This window comes from Ranitomeya variabilis, chromosome 4, assembly GCF_051348905.1.
Source record: "Ranitomeya variabilis isolate aRanVar5 chromosome 4, aRanVar5.hap1, whole genome shotgun sequence".
Taxonomy (NCBI): Eukaryota; Metazoa; Chordata; class Amphibia; order Anura; family Dendrobatidae; genus Ranitomeya; species Ranitomeya variabilis.
This window is the reverse complement of record NC_135235.1, coordinates 703,458,533-703,473,695: the sequence shown is the minus strand read 5'-3', so window position 1 is coordinate 703,473,695 and position 15,163 is coordinate 703,458,533. Positions and strand designations below refer to the sequence as shown.

Here is a 15,163-nt window from a genome sequence, read left to right as displayed (position 1 = left end):
CTGGTAGCGGGGTGGCCCCTTCCACTGATGGTGTAATGCCTGAGGCCGCCGCTGGGACCGAGGGGTCCTGCAGGGCGAGCGGGGGGAAGCGCAGCCGCTGCTCCGGAGAGGAGTCAGGGGCTTGCGGATTCCCAGTGAACGCACTTGTGGGCAGTGTGCCCTCTGAAGGAGGACTAAGATGTCCACCACTCCGGAAGTAAAGCGCATGCATAGCTGAGGCGCTCCCCGGTGACGCGGCCGCAGGGGGGAGATGGGCCAGAAGTGAGCCCCCATGCCAAATTTAAAAGAGGGAATGGGTAGATGCTCCCTGCTGCATGCAGTCCCTGTGAATCATGGAGGACAGCGACCAGCAGCAGCAGCACCACCAGCAAAAAGCGCAGGCTAAGAGACATCCTTCAAGTGGCAAGTGATGTGGATGGTCTAGCAGCCACTCTACACAGCGTAGCAAAAATTCTGGCACAAAGGACAAGACACCATCTCCTAAAAGCCCTTTACTGGATCCTCTCCCCCCTCCGGAACCGGTACCTGCGGTGCTTCTGATGGGTGAGTGATCTTCGTGAGAGTTCATCATTGTAATTGGGGTTCCCTTCTCTTCCCTTTTTAATTAGGGAAGGAAGAGATTGGGAAAGTTGAAGCACAGACGTTGCTCCATGTGCGATAAAGCATTACCTGAGGCCTGGCATAAGAAGCTGTGTCATTCTTACATAGAACAGGTCCTGTGTAAGGAAACCCCAGACTTTGCCTCCGAACTGATATCCATAATCAAAACAGAGGTTGAAAGTGCCTTTAAGTCCCTCAAACAGGGAGATAAGGTTAGGAGGAGGGAAACCACAATTGACTCCCAGTCTGATTCCTCTAGCTCTGGACGCATAGGCTCAGATGTATCGGACTCCTCCTTGTCCTCGGATGATGAAAGGGGGGCGTCACTGTTTTCCTGTAGATGAAGTAGACTCCTTAAGGTACCTTCACACTAAGCGACGCTGCAGCGATATCGACAACAATGCCGATCGCTGCAGCGTCGCTGTTTGGTCGCTGGAGAGCTGTCACACAGCTCTCTAGCGACCAACGATGCCGAAGTCCCCGGGTAACCAGGGTAAACATCGGGTTGCTAAGCGCAGGGCCGCGCTTAGTAACCCGATGTTTACCCTGGTTACCAGTGTAAATGTAAAAAAACAAACACTACATACTTACATTCGCGTCCCTCGGCGTCCGCTTCCCTGCACTGTGTGAGCGCCGGCCCTAGCAGCAGAGCGGTGACGTCACCGCTGTGCTTGCATTCCGGCCGGCACTGACACGCTCAGTGCAGGAAGCTCTGAGCAGCAGCGCGGACGCCGGGGGACGTGACAGACATCAGAGGGTGAGTAAGTACTGGTTTTTTTTTTACTTTTACAATGGTAACCAGGGTAAATATCGGGTTACTAAGTGCGGCCCTGCGCACGATGGCATCGTTGCTTTTGCTGTCAAACACGACGATACACGCCGATCTGACGACCAAATAAAGTTCTGAACTTTCAGCAACGACCAGCGATATCACAGCAGGATCCAGATCGCTGCTGCGTGTCAAACACAACGATATCGCTATCCAGGACGCTGCAATGTCACGGATCGCTATCGTTATCGTTGTAAAGTCGCCTAGTGTGAAGGTACCTTTAGTAAAAGCAGTGAGATCTACCATGGGGGTAATTGACCCCCGCCCTGACAAAACAATGCAGGACATTATGTTTGGGGTTTTAGGCCAGAGAGAGGAGGCATAAAGTTTTTCCCCTGAAGGAAACTATTCGGGCCCTAATTAAAAAGGAATGGGAGAAGCCCGATAGGAAAAACTAATCGTTACCTTCCCTTAAGAGGAAATACCCATTTGAGGATGAAGCATCTACATCATGGGATAAGGCCCCTAAACTAGATGTTGCGGTAGCCAAAGCTTCTAAAAAAGTGCTCTTCTCTTTGAGGACATGTGTATTTTGAAAGACCCCCTCAGATAAAAAAGCCGACACCTTCCTTAAAGGGGCATAGGAAGCGGCAGGGAGTAATCTTAGGCCTGCCATAGCAGCCACCTGTACCGCCAGATCCCTTATGATATGGGTAGATCAGTTAGAGAAACAGCTTAGAGTACCCAGAAGCAAGGTCCTGGAATCCATTCCTTTCATTCAGGGTGCGGCCACCTTTTTGGCTCACTCATCAGCTGATTCAGTTAGATTAACATCCAAGTCTGTGGCCCTCTCAAATGCAGCCCATAGAGCCCTCTGGCTCAAATGCTGGCCGGGTGATTTACAAACTAAACAGAAATTATGCTCGATCCCATGTGAGGGAGAATTTTTGTTTGGGGAAACACTAGACGATATCCTCCAGAAGGCAGGGGACAAAAAGAAAGGATTCCCTAATCTGCCCCCCCCCCTCACTTAAATGGTTATTTCAGAGCCAAATAAAATTCTGTAGAAGGCCCCCAAGGGAGCAAAAAGGATGGGAGGAAGGGAAAAGGAGAGACAAGGGATTCCTCTTCGGAAATCCCTCTAGAAATAAATAATCCTCTAAGTGATGGTTTTCCCCGGCTGGGGGGAAGATTCTCCAGTTTTCTTCAGGCCTGGGAAAATATCTCAAACAGCCCCTGGATACTGAATCTGGTTGGGGCGGGCTTTCAGATAGACTTCCACTCCCTCCCTCCCCAGAATTTTGCATTAACTCCACTATGATCCTCTCCAAAAGAACAAGCAGCCCTGGAATGCGAGGTTATGGAACTCGTAAACAAAGCCGTTCTTCAAGAAGTTCCTCCTCAAGAAGAGGGGAATGGATTCTACTTCCCTCTGTTTCTGGTGTCCAAACCAGATGGGTCTTACTGGACAATCATAAACATGCGGAAACTAAACAGCTTTATAAAGAATCAGAAAGTCAAGATGGAATCAATAAAATGAACCATGAAAGTACTTTTTCCGAATTATTTCATGACTGTTCTGGTTTTAAGCAATGCTTACTAATATGTCTCCATTCACAGAGAGTCCCAGAGATTTCTCAGGCTAGCTGTTTCCATAAAAGGGGAAATAAGGGAGTTTCAGAACAAGGCCCTCCCCTTTGGATTATCAACAGCCCCTCTGGTATTTACCAAACTAGTGGCAGAAATGATGGCACATCTGTGGGAACAAGACATTTTGATAGTTCCCTATCTGGATGACTTTTTGATAGTGGCCGACTCAGCTCAAAACTGCAGAAAGCAGCTGAGCAGAGTAATAAATACCCTAGTGGATCTGGGCTGGCTCCTGACCCTGAAAAAGTCAAGATTAGAGCCAAGCACAGCACAGGAATTCCTGGGACTAATTCTGGACTCTCTAAAACAGGAATGCCATCTTCAAGTCCAGAAAAAAGAGAAGATTATAGAACTGGTATTAAAAGCTTCACGGCACCCTTCCATGACTTTGAGGAAGGCCATGTCCCTGCTGGGCTCCTTCTCCGCTTGTTTACCAGCAATCCATTTTCGAGCAGATTAATAGCTCCCTTCTGGCCAAAAAGGACTTGGTTCTCCTGGCTGAGCATGTTGTCGATCACCAATCCTTGGGTCTTACTGGAAATCCCGGACCTTCTTAGGACCGGTGTTCCACCCTCAGGCAGCGAACCTTCATTTGACAGTGTGGAATTTGAGGGGGTGCTGTTGAGGGACAGAGGTTTTTCACAAAATTTGGTTTCTATACTACTAAAGAGTAGGAAAATTGTGACCACGAGAGCTTCTGGTAAGACCTGGAAAAAGCTCCTGGCCACTTCAGGGGTAAGAGTGCAGGATGGGGTTCCAATCTCTGAGATCCTGGAGTTTCCTTAGAAGGGACTAGATTGAGGCCTAGCTGTCAGCACCTTAAGGGTACAGGTAGCAGCCCTTGGAGCGTTATATAACCAGGAAATAGCGGGTAATCCATGGGTGGCACGTTTTATCAAGGCCTCTGCTAGATCTAGGCCAATTTCCAGCCAGAAGCCACCACCTTGGGATTTAAACCTTGTCTTATCAGCCCTAACAGGTCCTCCCTTCGAACCTCTAGACTCAGTCCCTCTAAAGGTCCTATCTTTTAAAACTGTTCTCCTTGTGGCTCTAACATCAGCCAGGAGAGTCAGTGACATCCAGGCCTTATTTGCAGGCCCTTCCTTCAACAAGATTCTGGATTATAGGATTATTCTAAAACCTGACCCAGCCTATTTACCAAAGGTAGCATCTCACTTCCATAGATCACAGCAGGTAGTTCTTCCTTCCTTTTGCTCTATCGCTAAGAATAGGGAAGAAGAAAGATTCCACACCTTAGACATTAGGAGATGTCTGGTTCAGTACCTAGAGTCCACCCGGAGGTGTAGGAAGGAAGGCTCTCTTTGTGTGTTTTCAGGGTCCTAGGAAAGAACTCAAGGTCTCCAATAGTACCCTGGTGAGATGGGTAAGAGATGCTATAGACTGGACTATTCTAGTGAGAATGTCGTCCCGGAGGGACTGAAAGCTCATTCTATGATTGGAGGTATCAATAGAACAGATCTGCAAGGTGGCCACTTGGTCATCACCTTCCACCTTTTCTAAACACTATCGACTGGACCTAGCCTCTTTGTCTGACTTAATCTTCGGGAGAAGGGTTCTTCAGGCTGTGGTCCTTCCCTAATTTACATATCTCTGTAATTCTCTCCGCGGTGCTGTCATGGGGATAGAGAAAGACATAGTTACTTACCGCTAAATTGATTTCTCAGAGCCCATGACAGCACCTGCTATTCGCTCACATCACGTGAGTGGTGAGCACGTTATTTCAGTTAGTAGTGTGTTTATGTATAGTCAGTGTTTTTTCTGATAAGCTGTACAATAAAGATATTTTTTGCTGTCATTAGAAGGCCCTCCGATGCTCTGTAAACCAACTGATGCGAGGGAGAGATGCCGCCCTTTTATCTGTAGGTCTCCTGTCCCTGAAGGGAGGATCCCCTCTCTCAGTGGTGCTGTCATGGGCTCTGAGAAATCCCGTTACCAGTAAGTAACTTCGTCTTTTGTCTACATAACATTGTTTGGTGGCTTTTTATTCCATATTTGGAAGGCAGAATGAGCAAACAGTTGTATTCAACACTCCACTGGTTCATGCCATGAGGTTTTCTATTAAACTGTGAACTGACATTTTTTTGGTAAATGATTGTTTACATAAGGGCTCCGCTCTCCCCAAACGTACAACAGGCGGGAACGTGGAGTGTCGCCTCCACGTACCCCTACCTGCATCGTTTTCTACGGCATGCCTGAGATTTATAAGGGTGACAGTTCCCTTCAGGGCACTGCTCTCCTCACACCTACAACAGATGGGAACATGGAGGGTCGCCTCCATGTACTCCCCTCTGCATCCAGGCCCTTTCCGCTTTTAGTGCCGGACCAACAGCCCTGACCCATCCTCGGGGAGATAACCCCAGAGGCACTTATAGCGTCTGTGCGGCCCCCACTGCATCGCCACTGAATGAACAGCGGTGATGGAAGGAAGGCGGATGGTCCTTCTATTCCTCTCTGTCAAAGGTATGGTGGATGGAGGGCTCCCTGCACCGTCCAAGCTGCAGCTGGCCTGTACGGCAGGATCGATTCCACAGTCTGGGTCTTGCACTGCTGCAGTTTCCATACCGAGATGCACAAAGCTGGTAAGTGTGGGCCTGGGACGCAGTACGGTGTGTGCGAAGGCACCGGCGGAGGGCTCCTGCAACAGCACTTTAAGCGCTATCACCTTGGCCTCCCCTTTCCTTTGGGTGCGTTCCGACCGGCGTACAAAATTTAGGCCCCGACTTGGGCCTATTCTAGGCCACAACATGAGGTTCCACCCCATCTTATGATGTCACGGCGCCAGATCTGCCCTCCTCTTGGCGAGTCTCGCACACGACCAGACTTTCCCTTGCAATTCTCGGTGGCCATCTTTCCCCATCGGCCACATATCCACACGTGAAGCCTGGTCACGTGCTGTGGCACTCCCCACGGTCCCTCTGTAATTTGGACAGCGGACTCTATCAACAGGCCGGCTCCCTTCTCGTACCCTGTACCTCATCAGGAGTACCGCTCACTCAGGGCCACAGGACCGGTGTAAGATCTCTGGGCTGTGCCATATACAACTTATTAGCCCTTCTCTGCAATAGTCACTCGGCCTTACAACACACTATCCTCCCTATTGGAGCATATCAGCAGGATCAGGGACATTCTGGGGTATACCATGTCACTCTCTAAGACTTCCAAAAAAGATAACAGTGTTTTTCACCACTTGTACCACCTGCTAGTCTGCGTTACCACAGGGACAGAGTACGCCACTCTGCAAGGCCTGTGATCCTGAGTGCGCTCAGGAGCCTTCCGCCGCCACCGAACCCAGTGTACCTAGTCTGTTGTGAACTCTGTTTCCAGGCTCCCTCCTGTAGTCGTAGTGGTACTGTGTGAGTTCTCTCTTTGGGCTCCTCCTGGTGGCTCTTTTTGTTAGTTTGCAGGTTTCTGGCTGGGATCAGCTGTCTCGTCATCTGCTAGTCAGGTTTCCTATTTAATCCACCTGGTCCTTCATTCCTTGCCTGTTGTCGTTGTATTCAGTGCTATTCTGATTGCTCCTGTCTACATCCGTTATCAGTCTCTCAAGAGAAGCTAAGTTTTGTTTGCTTATTTTTGCTCATCTGTGTTCAAGATGTTTCCTAGTATATGATGAGTTTTGTCCAGCTTGCTAATATGTGATTTCCTTGCTTGCTGGTGCTCTGGGGTGCTGAGTTGCTCCCCCCACATCGTTAGTTGGTGTGGGGGTTCTCGCATTCTCTGCGTGGATATTTTTGCATAGGGTTTTTTACTGACCGCACAGATCCCTTGCTATTTTCTGCTATCTAGCGTTAGCGGGCCTCATTTGCTCAACCTGTTTCATCTCTGCGTTTGTCTTTTCCTCTTAACTCACCGTTATTATTTGTGGGGGCTTCTATATCTCTGGGGTTATTTCTCTGAGGCAAGTGAAGTCTTTACTTTCTCTTTAGGGGTAGTCAGTTTCTCAGGCCGTGAAGAGACGTCTAGGATTTCAGGAAACGTTCCACGGCTGCCTATAGTGTTTGCGGTTAGGATCAGGTTTGCGGTCAGTCCAGTTACCACATCCCCAGAGCTCGTCCTATTATCTTCTACTTAGCTGGTTAGATTTGTGATCCTAAGCCACTAGGATCATAACAGTACAACAGGCCAAAAAGTGTTTAATGCATCGCAGAAGTGGGATAAGAGAAGTCCTGAGTACAATTTTTTTTTCCTCTCCCTTTGCTGCAGTCTGTCCAGCTTCTCTCATCCCCTTAATCTCTGGGTGGCTTTGAGTTCAGCTGCAGACATGGATATTCAGAGTCTGACTTTTAGTGTGGATCATCTTGCTGAAAGGGTGGAAAGCATTCAGGATTTTATTGTTCACAGTCCTATGTCTGAGCCTTCCTGAGTTGTTTTCTGGAGATAGATCTTGGTTTCTGAATTTTAAGAATAATTGTAAATTATTTCTTTCTTTGAGACCTCGTTCCTCTGGTTATTCCGCTCAGCAAGTTAGAATTGTTATCTCCCTGTTACGTGGCGACCCTCAAGATTGGGCTTTCTCCCTGGCGCCCGGGAGATCCTGCATTGCTGAATGTGGATGCGTTTTTTCTGGCGCTTGGATTGCTTTATGAGGAACCTAATCTTGAGAACCAGGCAGAAAAGGCCTTGCTGGCTCTCTCTCAGGGTCAGGAGGAAGCTGAGGTATATTGTCAAAAATTTCGGAAATGGTCGGTGCTTACTCAATGGAATGAGTGTGCCCTGGCTGCAAATTTCAGAGAAGGTCTTTCCGAAGCCATTAAGAATGTTATGGTGGGGTTCCCCATGCCTGCGAGTCTGAATGAGTCAATGGCTTTGGCCATTCAGATTGATCGGCGTTTGTGGGAGCGCAAACCTGCGCACCATCTGGCGGTGTTTTCTGAACAGAAACCTGAGTCTATGCAATGTGATAGGACTCTGACCAGAATTGAACGGCAAAATCATAGACGTCAGAATGGGTTGTGCTTTTACTGTGGTGATTCAGCTCATGTTATCTCAGCATGCTCTAAGCGTACAAAAAACTTCGCTAAATCTGTCACCATTGGTACTGTACAGCCTAAATTCATTTTGTCTGTTACTTTGATTTGCTCTCTGTCATCCTACTCAGTTATGGCTTTTGTAGATTCAGGTGCCGCGCTGAATCTGATGGATTTGTCATTTGCCAAGCGCTGTGGTTTTATTCTTGAGCCATTACAGTTCCCTATTCCATTGAAGGGAAGTGATGCTACACCATTGGCCAAGAATGAACCTCAATACTGGACTCAGGTGACCATGTGTATGACTCCTGCACATCAGGAGGTAATTTGCTTTCTTGTGTTATATAATTTGCATGACGTTGTCGTGTTGGGTCTGCCATGGTTGCAGGCTCATAATCCAGTCCTGGATTGGAAAGCAATGTCTGTGTTGAGTTGGGGTTGCCAGGGAATTCATGGCGATGCTCCATTGGTATCAATTGCTTCCTCTACTCCTTCTGAAGTCCCTCAGTTTTTGTCGGACTACCAGGATGTATTTGATGAGCCCAAATCCAGTGCCCTACCTCCTCATAGGGATTGTGATTGTGCTATAAATTTGATTCCTGGTAGTAAGTTCCCTAAGGGACGACTGTTTAATTTGTCTGTACCGGAGCATGCCGCTATGCGGAGCTATGTAAAAGAGTCTTTGGAGAAGGGACATATTCGCCCCTCCTCGTCCCCTCTTGGTGCGGGATTCTTTTTTGTGGCCAAGAAGGATGGTTTGTTGAGACCCTGTATAGATTATTGCCTTCTAAATAAAATCACGGTCAAATTCCAGTATCCCTTACCATTGTTGCCTGATCTGTTTGCTCGGATTAGGGGGTCTAGTTGGTTCACCAAGATAGATCTTCGCGGTACGTATGATCTTGTGCGTATAAAACAGGGCGATGAATGGAAAACAGCATTTAATACGCCCGAAGGCCATTTTGAGTACTTGGTGATGCCTTTTGGACTTTCTAATGCCCCTTCTGTGTTTCAGTCCTTCATGCACGATATCTTCCGAGAATATCTGGATAAATTTATGATTGTGTATCTGGATGATATTTTGGTCTTTTCAGATGATTGGGAATCCCATGTGAAGCAGGTCAGGATGGTATTTCAGGTCCTGCGTGCCAATGCCTTATTTGTGAAGGGTTCCAAATGTCTCTTCGGAGTCCAGAAAGTTTCCTTTTTGGGCTTTATTTTTTCTCCTTCTTCTATTGAGATGGACCCAGTCAAGGTCCAGGCTATTCATGATTGGACCCAACCTACATCGGTTAAGAGTCTTCAGAAGTTCTTGGGTTTTGCTAATTTTTACCGTCGCTTCATTGCTAATTTTTCTGGTGTGGTTAAACCTTTGACGGATTTGACCAAGAAGGGTTCTGATGTGACTAACTGGTCTCCTGCGGCCGTTGAGGCCTTTCAGGAGCTGAAGCGCCGGTTTTCTTCGGCTCCAGTTTTATGTCAGCCAGATGTCTCTCTTCCCTTCCAGGTCGAGGTTGATGCTTCTGAAATTGGAGCAGGGGCTTTTTTGTCACAGAGAAGCTCTGATTGCTCTGTGATGAAGCCATGGCCTTCTTTTCAAGAAAATTTTCGCCGGCTGAGCGAAATTATGATGTTGGTAATCGGGAGTTGTTGGCAATGAAGTGGGCATTTGAGGAGTGGCGACACTGGCTAGAGGGAGCTAAGCATCGTGTGGTGGTCTTGACTGATCATAAAAATTTGATTTATCTTGAGTCGGCCAAGCGGTTGAATCCTAGACAGGCTCGTTGGTCGTTGTTTTTCTCACGTTTTGATTTTGTGGTCTCGTACCTTCCTGGTTCGAAGAACGTGAAGGCTGATGCTCTTTCTAGGAGTTTTGTGCCTGACTCCCCTGGAGTTTCTGAGCCAGCTGGTATCCTCAAAGAGGGGGTAATTTTGTCTGCCATTTTCCCAGATTTGCGACGGGTGTTACAGGAATTTCAGGCGGATAGACCTGTCCGTTGTCCATCAGAGAGACTGTTTGTCCCAGATAGATGGACCAGCGGAGTTATTTCCGAGGTCCATTCTTCAGTGTTGGCGGGTCATCCTGGGATTTTTAGTACCAGAGATTTGGTGGCTAGATCCTTCTGGTGGCCTTCTTTGTCGCGGGATGTGCGTTCCTTTGTGCAGTCCTGTGGGATTTGTGCTCGGGCTAAGCCTTGCTGTTCTCGTGCCAGTGGTTTGCTTTTGCCTTTGCCGGTTCCTAAGAGGCCTTGGACGCATATTTCCATGGATTTTATTTCGGATCTTCTGGTCTCTCAGAGAATGTCTGTCATCTGGGTGGTTTGTGATCGTTTTTCTAAAGTGGTCCATTTGGTGCCCTTGTCTAAGTTGCATTCTTCCTCCGATTTGGTTCCATTATTTTTTCAGAATGTGGTTCGTCTGCACGGCATCCCTGAAAACATTGTGTCTGACAGAGGATCCCAGTTTGTGTCCAGATTTTGGCGGTCCTTTTGTGCTAAGATGGGCATTGATTTGTCTTTTTCGTCGGCCTTCCATCCTCAGACGAATGGCCAAACCGAGCGAACTAACCCGACCTTGGAAACTTATTTGAGATGTTTTGTTTCTGCTGACCAGGATGATTGGGTGACTTTTTTGCCATTGGCCGAGTTTGCCCTTAATAATCGGGCTAGTTCGGCTACTTTGGTTTTGCCTTTTTTTTGTAATTCTGGTTTTCATCCTCGTTTTTCCTCGGGTCAGGTTGAGTCTTCTGACTGTCCTGGGGTGGATTCTGTGGTGGATAGGTTGCAGCAGATTTGGAACCATGTGGTGGACAATTTGATGTTGTCACAAGAGAAGGCTCAGCGCTTTGCTAATCGTCGTCGCTGTGTGGGTCACCGACTTCGTGTTGGGGATTTGGTGTGGTTGTCTTCTCGTTATGTTCCTATGAAGGTTTCTTCTCCTAAGTTTAAACCTCGTTTTATCGGTCCTTATAAAATTTTGGAAATCCTCAACCCTGTGTCATTTCGTTTGGACCTCCCGGCATCGTTTACCATCCATAATGTGTTCCATAGGTCTTTGTTGCGGAGGTATGTGGTGCCTGTGGTTCCTTCCGTTGAGCCTCCTGCTCCGGTGCTGGTTGAGGGAGAATTGGAATACGTGGTGGAGAAGATCTTGGATTCTCGTATTTCAAGACGGAGGCTTCAGTATTTGGTTAAGTGGAAGGGCTATGGTCAGGAGGATAATTCCTGGGTTGTCGCCTCTGATGTTCATGCGGCCGATTTGGTTCGTGCCTTCCATGTGGCTCACCCTGATCGCCGTGGGGGTTCTGGTGAGGGTTCGGTGACCCCTCCTCAAGGGGGGGGTACTGTTGTGAACGCTGTTTCCGGGCTCCCTCCTGTGGTCGTGAGTGGTACTGTGTGAGTTCTCTCTTTGGGCTCCTCCTGGTGGCTCTTTTTGTTAGTTTGCAGGTTTCTGGCTGGGATCAGCTGTCTCGTCATCTGCTAGTCAGGTTTCCTATTTAATCCACCTGGTCCTTCATTCCTTGCCTGTTGTCGTTGTATTCAGTGCTATTCTGATTGCTCCTGTCTACATCCGTTATCAGTCTCTCAAGAGAAGCTAAGTTTTGTTTGCTTATTTTTGCTCATCTGTGTTCAAGATGTTTCCTAGTATATGATGAGTTTTGTCCAGCTTGCTAATATGTGATTTCCTTGCTTGCTGGTGCTCTGGGGTGCTGAGTTGCTCCTCCCACATCGTTAGTTGGTGTGGGGGTTCTCGCATTCTCTGCGTGGATATTTTTGCATAGGGTTTTTTACTGACCGCACAGATCCCTTGCTATTTTCTGCTATCTAGCGTTAGCGGGCCTCATTTGCTCAACCTGTTTCATCTCTGCGTTTGTCTTTTCCTCTTAACTCACCGTTATTATTTGTGGGGGCTTCTATATCTCTGGGGTTATTTCTCTGAGGCAAGTGAAGTCTTTACTTTCTCTTTAGGGGTAGTCAGTTTCTCAGGCCGTGAAAAGACGTCTAGGATTTCAGGAAACGTTCCACGGCTGCCTATAGTGTTTGCGGTTAGGATCAGGTTTGCGGTCAGTCCAGTTACCACATCCCCAGAGCTCGTCCTATTATCTTTTACTTAGCTGGTTAGATTTGTGATCCTAAGCCACTAGGATCATAACACTAGTCCCCCTGAATGGGCTTTGTCGCTGTCGGTCCATGGCTTTTCTGACTAAAGCAATTGAATCCCTTCAAGATCCCGTCACGGGTCGGGACATTTGTCTGCCTGTCTTAGAATGTTTCTCTACTTCACAGGAACCATCAGCCAGCAGGGTCCGTTCTCAGTCAAAAACTGCACAGGCATTTAGGAAACGGATCCATAGCACGTCTCCCAGGCCCTCTTGTGCCTCGGTATCCATGAGCCCCGTTTTACACTCCCCCTCACTCCGGGTTCGTAGTAACCAGGACTGAGTCAGATACCAATATGCCGCTTGATCTACATTCTACCGCCTCACCAACACCGGAGCTCCTGCAACCCTCAACCTATTGTCTCCATCCCCACCATCCTGTAGAATGTAAGTCCGTAAGGGCAGGGTCCTCGCCCCTCTGTATCAATCTGTAATTGTTAGTTTGCTTACTGTAAGTGATATCTGTAATTTGTATCTAACCCCTTCTCATGTACAGCACTATGGAATCAATGGTGCTATTTAAATAAATAATAATTCTCCGGATTATCAGGCGACGATGGATAGTCTCATTGAGTCAGTCAACCAGACTTTGAAGATTGACGAGGACTCTAATTCCGTCCCGGATCATGAGGTGTCCTTCAAGAGGACCAAACACTCTCATAGGTTTTTTTTAATAATAATAATCCCCTGTTCCAGATCACCAGATTTCATTTTTAGGAATGACACTGGACACCTCCTGAGGGTTGGCGATTCTCTCTCAAGGCAAGGTCTTAGCTCTTCAGCCGGGAGCCTGGGTACTTTGTCGCCTACGTCCTCACTGCATCCGATTCGGCATGGGGGTCCTGGGCAAGATGGTAGCAGCAATGGAAGCTGTTCCTTTCGCCCAGTTGGATCTTCGGCCTCTAAAGCATGCACTTCTAGCAGCCTGAGACAGGAACCCATTCTATCTCGATCTGCTATTCCACTTGTCCCTGCGGGTCAAACAGGCGCTCAGGTGGTGGCCCTGGCGGTCGTCCCTGACCCAAGGGAAATCTTTCCTTCCGGTCCAATGGCTGGTTGTCACCAGCGACGCCAGTCTTCTGGGCTGGGGGCTGTCTTTTGACATCACACTGCCCAGGGACACTGGTCTCCTCAGAAGTCACTTCTCCCTATCAACATTCTGGACATCCAGGCGATTTGGTTCTCCCTGTGAGGGTTCCATCACCTCCTAGCGGGTCGCCTCATTCGAATACAATTGGACAACACCACAGCTGTGGCATATATCAATCATCAGGGGGGCACCCACAGCAAGGCAGTAATGTGGGAGGTGAAGCACATTTTCCGCTGGGCCAAGAGGAACCACTCAGTTATCTCAGCAGTTCACTTCCCGGGTGTGAAAAACTGGGTGGCAGAATTCCTTAGCCACCAGGGTCTTGCTTCGGGGGAGTGGTCACTGCATCTGGAGGTCTTCCAGCAGATTTCTCATTGCCAATGCAATCCGGATGTCGATCTGATGGCATCAAGACTAAATGCCAAGGTGCCTGAGTTCATAGCTCAGTCCCGTGATCCAGAGGCCATTGGGGTGGATGTACTGGTCCTTCTGTGGCATCAGTTACGTCTTGCATACGTTTCCCCCCCCCCCCCTGCTTCCTTTGCTCCTGAGGGTCATGAGGAAGATCAAAACGGAAGGAATTTCAGTGATCCTAGTCGATCCGGACTGGCTGTGCAGGGCGCGGCACGCGGAGTTCGTGCAGCTCGTCATCGACGTTCCCTGGTGACTTCCGGATCGACCAGATTTACTCTCCCAGGGCCCAATTTGCCACCAGAACTCAGGGTTCCCTTATTTAATGGCATAGCCGTTGAATCCTGGGTCCTATCCCAAGCTCGTTTTACCCAAGAAATGGTTTCCACCATGATTAGCGCTCAGAATCCTGCATCTGTGCGCATTTATCACCGTACCTGGAAATAATTTTTCGCATAGGGCAGGTACCACAGTTGCTTTCTCCATTCCGGCCGTTCTGGAATTTCTTCAGTCTGGTCTGGACTAAGGCCTAGTGCTTGGTTCCCTCAAAAGTCATACTTCTGCCCTATCTGTTTTGTTCCAGTACAGGATCGCTTCCAAACTGCAGGTGAAGATTTTCATTCAGGGGGTCTCCCATTTGGTACCCACATATAGAATACCTTTGGATCCCTGGGACCTTAACCTGGTTCTGGATGTTCTACAGAGGTCTCCCTTTGAACTGCCGCAGGACATCTCTCTCACCCACCTTTCAAGGAAGGTTGCCATTCTTGTCACGGTGGCATCAATCAGGCAGGTATCCTATCCTGTCGGCTCCTTTTCTAATTTTTCACCTGAACAAGATAGTTCTCAGGCCGTCTTTGTCTTTCTTGCCCAAGGTGGTCTCTTCCTTTCACCTTAACGAGGACATTGTCCTGCCCTCGTTTTGCCCGACACCAATACATCATTTTGAGAATGCTCTTCACACTCTGGATCTGGTGTGGGCTCTCAGAAAGTACGTCTCAAAGACGGCGTCCTTCTGTAAGATGGAAGCCTTATTCGTCCTTCCTGAGGGGCACAGGAAGGGACTCATGGCCTCTAAGTCCACAATAGCCAGGTAGATCCGCTTGGCTATTCAAGAGTCTTACCATGACAGAAATAGGCCTATCTCAGTGGAGATTTAGGCACACTCCACTCGATCGGTGGGGGCCCTCTGGGCCATGTGACACCAGGCGACAGCAAAACAGGTTTGCAAGACTGCAACTTGGTCCAGTCTGCACACCTTCTTGAAGCACTACAATGTCCACACTGAGTGAGGTTTGGTCTATCCTGTCGGGTTACCCACCCAGCGAGTGCTTTTGGACGTCCCATGGTCCTGTGTCCCCAATGAGGTGAAGTAGAAACAGGGATTTTTGTGTACTCACCGTAAAATCCTTTTCTCTGAGCCACTCATTGAGGGACACAGCACCCACCCTGTTGGCCTAAGAGCTTGAGTATGCTTTTTGGTTTCACATTGGTAT

At 48.4% G+C, this 15,163-nt stretch overlaps 2 protein-coding genes across 2 annotated transcripts in view; both read left to right on the top strand.

The window, feature by feature from the left end:
* The window catches only part of LOC143766445 (uncharacterized), a 459,812-nt gene that overhangs the window by 56,606 nt on the left and 388,043 nt on the right, over nucleotides 1-15,163 (top strand). The gene's annotated exons all lie outside the window — the stretch shown is intronic.
* LOC143766456 (uncharacterized) overlaps nucleotides 1-15,163 on the top strand; it is a 44,684-nt gene that overhangs the window by 27,488 nt on the left and 2,033 nt on the right. The window lies entirely within an intron of this gene.